Source organism: Rousettus aegyptiacus, unplaced genomic scaffold (assembly GCF_014176215.1).
Source record: "Rousettus aegyptiacus isolate mRouAeg1 unplaced genomic scaffold, mRouAeg1.p scaffold_m13_p_11, whole genome shotgun sequence".
NCBI classification, from domain to species: Eukaryota; Metazoa; Chordata; class Mammalia; order Chiroptera; family Pteropodidae; genus Rousettus; species Rousettus aegyptiacus.
The window spans coordinates 53932717-53942605 of record NW_023416286.1 but is presented as its reverse complement, the minus strand read 5'-3'; positions in this window follow the sequence as shown (position 1 = coordinate 53942605).

Genomic DNA, 9889 nt, shown 5'->3' with positions numbered 1-9889 from the left:
TGCTATTTTAATTTTCTTCTTTCTTTTGTTTAAGTGATTTTGTGGTTTAATTATTTAAACATCTCGTGAACTCTGTTCTCATTTCGGATTTATCAACCTTTTCTTCAGTCATCAATTCAAATATTAATTATCCATTGTCACAGTAATGATGTGCAACAGCTATTACAAATCTGAATGATTCAAGGCAATAAACATTTATCTCATGATCATAGCTAATCTAGGTTGTCATCTGTTTATAAAATATGCTTCAGTTCACAAGTCACCTGGAAGTGCCTAAAAATTTCACATAGGCTCAAATTTATCTATCAACTATCTATCATCTATCTATCTATCTATCTATCTATCTATCTATCTATCTATCATCTATCTTTCTTTCATCATCATCATCATCATCATCATCATCATCATCAATTATCTATCTAACCATTATCTATCTCCTATCTATTATCTACCTAATCTAATCGAATGCATCAATCCTCAGAGATTTTGCACATTCTCAGCTCTCTTCTCATCCTATGGCACTCAAACAGACACAGGATGTGGTTTTGCTACTCCGATGAGCTTATTTTTGTAAATTAAAAGGGTAATATGCAATACGTAGGCCTTTAATACTAGCTAAATATTAAAGTAGAAAAAGCTGCACAACTTTATGTTTGCTTCCAGAGCAGGAGACATGTCAATATAAATTTAAACCAGTCATTCTACGACCACCTGTTACCAGAAGAAATTTTGATCTCACTGCTTCACTTTTGAATAACATCGTCCATAATGGTATTTTTAAGATAGCACTTTGTATAAAGTTTCCAAGATCTTGTAGGCAGAATACTACACACAAGGTAAACTTGAAATATTTACTTATTTTAATAATTAAAATTCTTAAAGAAACACATTATTTCTTCTAGAGTTAAGCCTGTGTGCCTTTGTTGCTTCTATAAAGCCCAAAGAAATATTGTCTGGAAGATATATTGCCCTAATATAGATAAGTCTAATTTTCTTCTAGGCCATTTACCCAGTATAGTACTGGATCTCATGATATCTGTGTTTAATCTATGCTTCTACATCCCACAATCCTGACTTTACAGTTTGTTGGATAGATGCCAACTAAATTAACTCCTTAGATGGTGATCAAATGTAGCAGCTTTTCAGTGTATCTCTCCACTTGGAATGTTTTATAACATATAGTGTTTGGCTACAGAATATTACATTTCAGTCAATGTCAATTTAAAACAAATATTTTAACAGAGGTTGCAATCACTGTCCATATCACTTCAAGCAAATATAACTGTATTCATCCGTGGATCATTAGCCACCTTTCCCACTATTTACATGGCCTACAACATAATTCCAATTTAGAAAAAGAGCAAAAGAGACAGAAGGTTGCATGCGTATTCTTCTAAAAACACACATCCTGAGCTAAAAAGTAGAGCTGTGCAATTTCAGTCTCCCTTCAACTACTTATTATGTATAATTTCTCTTGAGAAAGTCTCTTATAATTTTAAGCCTTTCACAATCTCTCCCAAACCATATCTCCTGTTTCCTCTCGACATTAATTTTTTATCATGACCACCTGGGATATTCTCTCCCTGCTTTCTAAATGTTCTATTTTTTCTAACTATCTAATTATCAGTGTTCAAATTCATGTAAAATGAAGCCTAATCCTTGAGGTTTTCTGTGTTCATATTAGTCCTCTATGACCACTGCTCCTTTAACATTTCCTGGCAAGACATGTCTCTTTAGTTCTTTCCATTACTTTACTCTGTTTTGTGGTGGTTATTTTGTTTTGTTTTTGTTACTTCTAGGACAAAACCTTAATTTAGTGTAGCGTAGTGTGTGCGTGTGTGTGTGCGTGTGTGTGTGATATCATGTAACACATTTGTTGATTTCAATTTACCAAACTGTTCCAAAAAGAATATATTTCCAGATTCTAAAAGTGATAATAACACAATTTTTGGAAAATATTTTTCTCAGACATGATGAGAAAGTGGTATACAAACATTTTCTTGAAATAGCCTTGTAAATATACCACAGTTCTATATTAATAGCAAAGCCTTTACTTCTCAAATTATAAGGTTCATTGACAGATTCTTAATGAATGTTACAAGTCCTTACTGGTCATCTCCATTAGATGGTCCATTGATAACTTCACTTGAAGAACCAAAGTTGAAATAACCTTTATAATTATCTCCTTTTATCACCAGTTAAGAAAATTTCTCCTAATCTACCTGGTAAAGGCCAAGATATTGTCCAAGTGGGAAAACAATATTACATCAAGTCTTTTGATTCCAGTTTCTGAATATTTCTGAATCTATTCCCTTCTCTTCTCTCTGATATCATTGCACTGATTCTGACCCTCAACACAAATAAGGTCTTTACTTTCTATCTTCCTTAGTTTTAGAACATTTCTCAATAACCTTATTCTTGGTGAAGCATTTTGGTATTTATATTAGTTTTCCAGGAGTACTATAACAAAATAGACTGGTTGCCTTAAAAGAAACATTTATTTTATTTTTTTCACAGTTTTGGAGCCTAAAAAACTAAGACCAATATGCTAGCAGGATTACTTCGTTCTGAGACCTCTCTTTGGCCTGCAGTTGGCCTCTTTTCGCTTAGTTATCTGGCGTTTCTTGTTCCATATAAAGCAGAGCTTGTATTGTGTCACCTTGAGCATCACTTTGCTTGTGTGAAAAATTAGAGCAATAGCCCTATAGTTATTGCACTTCTTGGCTTCTCCTTTATTGAAAACTGGAATGTATATTGAACATTTCCAGTCTTTAGGCCATTATTTTATTTCCATATTTGTTGACATATTCTTGTTAGGATTTTTCACAGATTCAGTCTCTGTGGATTAGAATAATTCTATCAGTATCCCCTGGTGCTTTATTTTTTTTTATCAATACTTTCACAGCAGCTTTCGCTTCACTTTCTAGAATTGCATGTTCTTCACAGAAATCTTCAGCGATATCTGTCATCTCTTCTGTATTTTTAATCTCTTCTGTATAGATTTTCAGGATTCCATGTTTCTTTTATTTTCTTGTGACATCATAATGTTCTTCCTTGTTGGCCATTCAGCATTCTTAGTCTAGATTTATTTCTTGACTCTTCTGATAGAGAGCTCTTGTTCTTCCATTTCTATTGTTCTCTTTTATCTTACATGAACCATCGTAATAGTTCTTTTTAGCTTTTTGTGCTAGTTGTTGAAAAACTATTTTCACGCTTCTAATTCTGCTTTTATAAGCTTTTACTTTTGCCTCTTGCCTGTCTTTAACAAACTTTAATGATTCTTCTGTCACGTGTCTCGATTTTTCTTTCATTTTTACTTCTGGCAATCTTTTCTCATTCTTTCTTCCCCCGCCCCCTTAAACCCTCACCTCCCACTTTCTCTGCCTGACCTATGGATGTTGCCATTTCTCCTTAAGAACTGGATCTCTGAAGGTGGGGCATCTCCTCCCATATACTCACGGTGTGCACCAGGGGTCTGGTGTACACTGGGGGCCTGGTGCACCCTGGGTTCCTGGCGTACCAGCGTGTAAAGTAGACGTGCTAACCACTACACTATGGAGCCACCCCTCTTCTCATTCTTTCTTAATAATTTTTTTCTAATTTCAGTCCACAGACATTCTGGTTCTCAGTCAAATAAGTTTAACAGTATAAATCTGTTTATCCCCCCTGTGGACCTTGAATTCATCAGGTATATTATTTATGTTATATTTTAGCAGTATGATTCTTTTAGTGATCTCAGCTTTACTCTAAAATTTGAATTTAACATTTTGTGGTCAATACTACAGTCTTCTCTTGGTCTTGTTCTGGCAAAGAGAATACAACTTCTCCATCTTTTGCTTCCTATTACGTAGTCTCTTTGATTTCTCTTGGCCCTTTGGTGATGTCCATGTATACAGTCATTTGTTCGGTTGTTTGTGATGGAGAAGTTGTTGGCTCCACAGAAATCTACAAGCTGATCTCTTGCTCCATTCTGACCCCCAGTCCAAATTTTCCAACAACACTTGATTCTGCTTTATTTCTTACTTTTGCGTTCCAATCACGTATAATTATCAGCATACCTTTTGTGTGTGTGTGATCAATTTCTTCTTGTACATTTGTGTAAAAGATTTCAATGTAACCTTCTTAGTTGGAGCACGGACTTTAACAATGGTTGTATTAACACGTTTTCCTAGAACTCTAATTGATATTATTCAGTTGAAACTTGCATCATAGCCCCAACTGCCTGTGCTACATCTTGCCGCAGTATTAAAGCCACTCCCCCTTTTTTTTTTTTCTTTCTGAGTTTGTCATTTCAGGAGAGAACGTTTTGTAGTTGCCTAATGGCAAATGTCCCACTCCAGTCCACTTTATTTTATTAACACAAGTGATGTAATGTTTAGACATTTTATTTCTTGTTTTATAATTTTCAATTTATCTTGGTTCATGCTTCTTAGGCTTCATGTTCCAATTGTATGTGCTGTGTAACATCATGGTTTCTTCTCACCTTTGTGCACCTTGGCCACAAGACATCCCTCCGGCTTTGGTCTAGTTGCATCATTAGAAACAAAGCTATTTTTACTTGTTTTCTGCTCTTACCCAGTAACAGTTTGAATGCTGTCTGATCTAGGAGTCTCACCTTTCAGCACTGTCTTATATTTCATTTTGGACTGTTTCATCATAGAAATTATAAGGTAAATCAAAAAGAAAAAAAGAGAAAAAAATGCAGCACCATACATTTTTCTATTTTTTCTTACCCATAATGATAATCTGAGCTTCTTTTGGTATACCGAAATTTCATTAAATATTATTAAAGAATACTCACTTGTTTGGTATCATAAAAGATGTGGCCACTAATTTCATTTTAGAACTTTTGTTCATTTAAAAACAATCATATTAGTCATGGTTCAATAGTAGTGATGCTTCTTAGTGTGAGCAATTAAACATAGTTCAGGCTGCTTTAAGAAAATGATAATGGGACAGCATAAAGTCAAAAGAGGAGCTAAAGCAGCAAGTTAAAAATAGGTGGAAACAGAGGGAAGATTTGCAGGTAGAAGCACAGACAAACTCAAGCCTGGTTCAGTAAGAAAACTGCTGCATTTTCTACTCCCCTCTGGGAGTCACAGTCTAACTACTATTGCCACTGCTGCCTAGACCTCCTACTGACTTCCCAGACATTGTTTCCACTGATTGTGCTCCCACTTCTACTTTCATGGCTCATGCGACATGTCAGTAGATTCTAGTTTAAAACCCTAGGCAGAAGTGCCTGCTTGGCTGAGCTGAAGTCATCTCCTAAGCAACTCTTCTCGTAGGTCTTGGGCTCAGCATCCTCCAAATGCTCAAAGTAGGGAAGTTTCCAGATACAGTAAAAGGATACACAGTCCAGGAAGAGAATGATGACAGTGATGATAATGATGATGATAATGACGATGATGATGATGATGATAATGATGATAATAAACCTCTGCATCCTTTTTGAAACATTTTTATAAGTGAAGAGATGCCATATAGAGATTCATTCTCTGTAATTCATGAATTATGTCAAACTCCTTGAAAGGAAAGGGGAGTTGCTACACGATTATTTTCGTGCCTTCCTTGGTTTTAAATGGTAAATATCCTCCGTTTTCTCTACTGTTGACATTACTAGACAATTTGAGGGTAAAACAAAACTAATATTTATAGGCAATAAATTTTTTTAAATGGCCTTCATGTATCATTGTTTGTTTAGCTTCCATTTTGTTTTCTCTTTTCTCTGATTTTTCATATGTGAACAAGAAAGAAATGACTACCACCTTATTTAAACTATTTTGATTCTTTTAGATTTTTAGAGAGCAAGAACAAGAGGTAGACAGGGCGGGAGGGAGAGAAAGAGAGAGAAGAAAAGAGAGAGAACATATTTAGCTTTATGCCTAATATTGCTCTTTAAAAATAAAGATTTAGAAAAAATATGATCAAGTTTTTAATTTATATTGTGATTTATTTATGTTATATTATGTATAAATACTTATATTAGGTATACATAGGTTTAGAGACGTTTTCTGACTCAGTAAATAAACTTTATATATATTATTTTCAGTTGTTGTTAGAAAACTATTACTATTCAATTGATGTTCTCAGAGGGATTATGAAATAGAATTATTTTTTCTAATAATATTGAACTAAATTATTTGTGCTTTATATTATAAAGTCTAAAGGAAACAGAAATATATAAATAGTAAATTCAGTATTTTAGGTATAATTTTTATTTTAATTGATTTCCAAAATTGAAAGAATATTTTGCTGCTTATTTTTACTTATTTATAAATTTGTACTCAACACCTTAATCTTGAAAATGTTGGTAAGTGTAGATTTGGTAAAAATTCAAATATCTAAGTTTGCAGATAAAATTAACCATCTAAAATTACGTCACACTAAATTTCAAATAAAACTACCTAAAATAAAGATGAAAAAATGTATTTTATAACTTTGTTGAGAGTTTCAGTTTCAGTTCTGACATGTAAAGAGCTCGGAAGTCATCACTCCTGATTTTGTGACAAGGGAAAAAAACTGGACAAACCAAAAATTTCTTATTTTTTGGCCTATCAGAAAACTGAGTTTTGAGGACTAGCCACTACCTGAATTCTGAATAGATAAACAAATCAAGAGTCACAGTTAAGATCTACTTAGCAGGAAGAGATACTGCTCTAGAGAGATAAAATGGTAGTAACGTTTAAAAGACAATTCTGACACATTTCTGGCGGCTAAGTGTGTATTGGAATGAGAATAAGAAACTCTTAGAGGGGCACCTATACTTGCATGGATTTTACATCCAGGAGTCCCACTGCATTTTTGTGGTGAAGAACCAAAAAAGACTCCTTTGTGGATGTGGCATTAAAGGTGAAAAGCAGCCACAGGGAAATATGTCCCACGTATTCTCCATAAGAAGGACAATTCTGCTAGACAAAGAATTTGCCTAGAGCCTCATCTTCCCAGGAAAGGGTGTTCCCCCTCCTCTATAACTCTTCCCCCAACTCCAGCCTCTACTAGCCTTTTTGTCTCATCTAAGGGGGCAGGGAAGCATGGACACCAATCTCTGAAGAGAGAACAGTGCCCATCTTATTAAAGAATAACAGCTGAGAGCAATAACAGTAGTGATAATTAGACCTGTGTTTAGAGTAATTAATATTTTCTTGATTGAACTAGCAACTCTATTTAATCCCAATGTCTCAGGGAAGTACAATTATAGTGAGAACATTGAATATCTTCATCTTTTTATTGAAAAAATAGATTGTAAATAAATCTCATTTTTCTCCCCAAATCAGTTTGTATGGGGAGAGAAGAGAATGAGGGAGAGAGAGGGGTGTATTTCTTTGTCTAGTTTCCAAAATTCATGGAGGTGTTTGCTGTGGATGTTTTCTGGGGAGGATAATATGTAAATCTGTAGGAAAGTCAAGACACTCTCATCCTAGACCTAGAGTCCACATAGAGTGAGTATTCTACATTTATTTATGCTGATGATGGCTATGTTGCTAGTAGCATAATATTGAAGTATCGCACCCCATTCTATGAGGCTTTGGAAAATAATGCAGTTATTTTATTGTGACAATAACAGCTTAATTTTATTGGAGCTTGACATAGGTTGGTCCCTGTGCTGAGTACCAACAGCTTTCCATGCACAATGTTGTAAAAACTTCACCAAATATATGTATATGAGGCATCTACAAGTTTAACTCCAATTCAGGTGAGAAAACTGACATACTTATGTTGATATTCATTTATTAGGAGGAAGGGTCTAGACTAAACCCAGGTCTTCTGACCCTATCAAGCATATTCAGAATTTATATAAGTAACATAAAGATTATGTAACATAAAAAAATGATAAACCTATGGATTAATTTTGTCTTGGTTCAAATGATATAGGTGTAAGTGTGAATTGTTTGTGATTTAGAATTTGCACAAGTATAATTAGAAAAATATATTTTAGGTCTAAGATTCTTCTCACTTATTGCTTACAATTTATATCACAAAGATTTTTCATGCAAATAGGAACTATCTACTGATCAAATGGAAAGAAGAAAGAGATGCATTTTAATTACAAAAAGAAACCTGATTGCTAATATTAGGATTTTAATAGACTTCTGAACAGATGATAGAATAATCAGCAAAAATTGCGTTATTATAATTTAACTGAATATAATGAGAAAAACTAAGCTTTTCTATGTTTCAGGAGAATCAAACCATAGTATCTTATGACTAAAACGAAGGTTATAGAAACTATAATATCGCATAACATCGTTTCTAGAAGAAAAATGTCAGCACACATAAATATGTGTTTAGACATTTCTAATTCTAATTTATAGTACTGTAATAATTGGATGAAAATGTCATTCTCCTTAGCAGGAAAGATAATCTGCCCCATAATATCTAATATTGGTGCGCTTCAACATCTTAAAACCTCACACAGAAATACAGTTTAAACTGTTCTCATGTTTTGAGTGACTAGAATTAAAAAGTCTGTGGTATTTTTAAGAATTCATGTATTTGAAAAGAGAGGGACTTTGCATTTAATATTATATTAGCAAAATCTGTATAAATTCCTGCCCATTTTGAACAAATTTATAAAATATTGCTTTGAAATAAAACAGTCCATATCTAAAGAAAAATTTTCAAACATTTTAAATATTACAGACACAGAAAAAGATTTTAATAAAAACACTTGAAAGTTCTCTTTTCTCTGCCATCCTCCCACACTCTACTCCCTTCAGCAAAGCTGTGCTAGCTCTCTCAACCTGCTCCCCCATCTCCCCATTGCCTCTAAAGCGCAGGAGTGCTCCTTTTATGTTTATCCCCGGTTTCACTTTCTATATCTTTTCTTTTCTAGGAGTAATCTGCTGCCTTTTCCAACAAAATCAATTTGTGTTTGGTTTCTTTAGTTTCACCCTTCTCATACCTCCCACCCCAATTTTTCCAATTTGCACATAAGAACTTGAAAAGAACTGGCAAAAATAGAATTATTTTTAATGGGGATTGAAAGGGGAGAGGCTATAAAACTCACATGTTAATGTTTTTCTTGTCAGACTAGATTTCATTTTTCAAACCTTTGTAACGCTGCCCTCTTAAATTGCAAGGTTGGTATCAGTCTGCCTTCTGGGCCAAAATACTGAGCCTGAAAAGTCAGGGCCTTGCAGCACGCCAGAACACTGCAGGGCTCTGCCCAGGAGGGCTGAGAAAGATGCTTTCCTTTGAAAGATAAACTAAGCTCAGACATTTTCTGAACTTCTTATTTGGTTTTAATCCAGTTGTGCCAGTAAAGAATGTGCCTTAGAATCTTGGAAAAGTAAGGTCGTACTTGCATCTTTGTAAATATTCAAATGTCTGGTGTTAAGGATTCCTTTGCAATTGCTGCTCTGTCTGTCACTCAAGTGCTCAGAGATGGTTGAGGAAATTGATAAAAAGCTAAACTCACATTACTTATATCCTCCTGTACATTGATAATATCATTTCACCTGTACTTACCAACTTTCTATATGTCATATGGCTTAAAGTACAGATAAATATCTTAGTGCGGTAAGTGAATAATGAGTGTAATACTATGGGAATCAACAACCATTTGCTTGAATTTTCTCTAGGAATCACAATAGCCCATGACATATGTTCAATGATTTATATTAAATTACTCCTTTGATACAACAAAATTAATTTAGCAATTTGTATCTTATAACAAAATGTTCAGGCTAGAGTTTACTCATTTGAAAGTTGTTTGTATGCTTGTTTGTTTGTTTTGACTAACTTTTACATTTATGTAAATACGAGAAAAAAAAAAGATGGTGTGGGTTTGTCTTAAATTAAAGCAGATTTAGCCTAAAACTGAGGTTCTACTCTAATTGCTATTTAACTCTATCTGTGCAATTCTCTGCTATTGTGATTCAGAGAG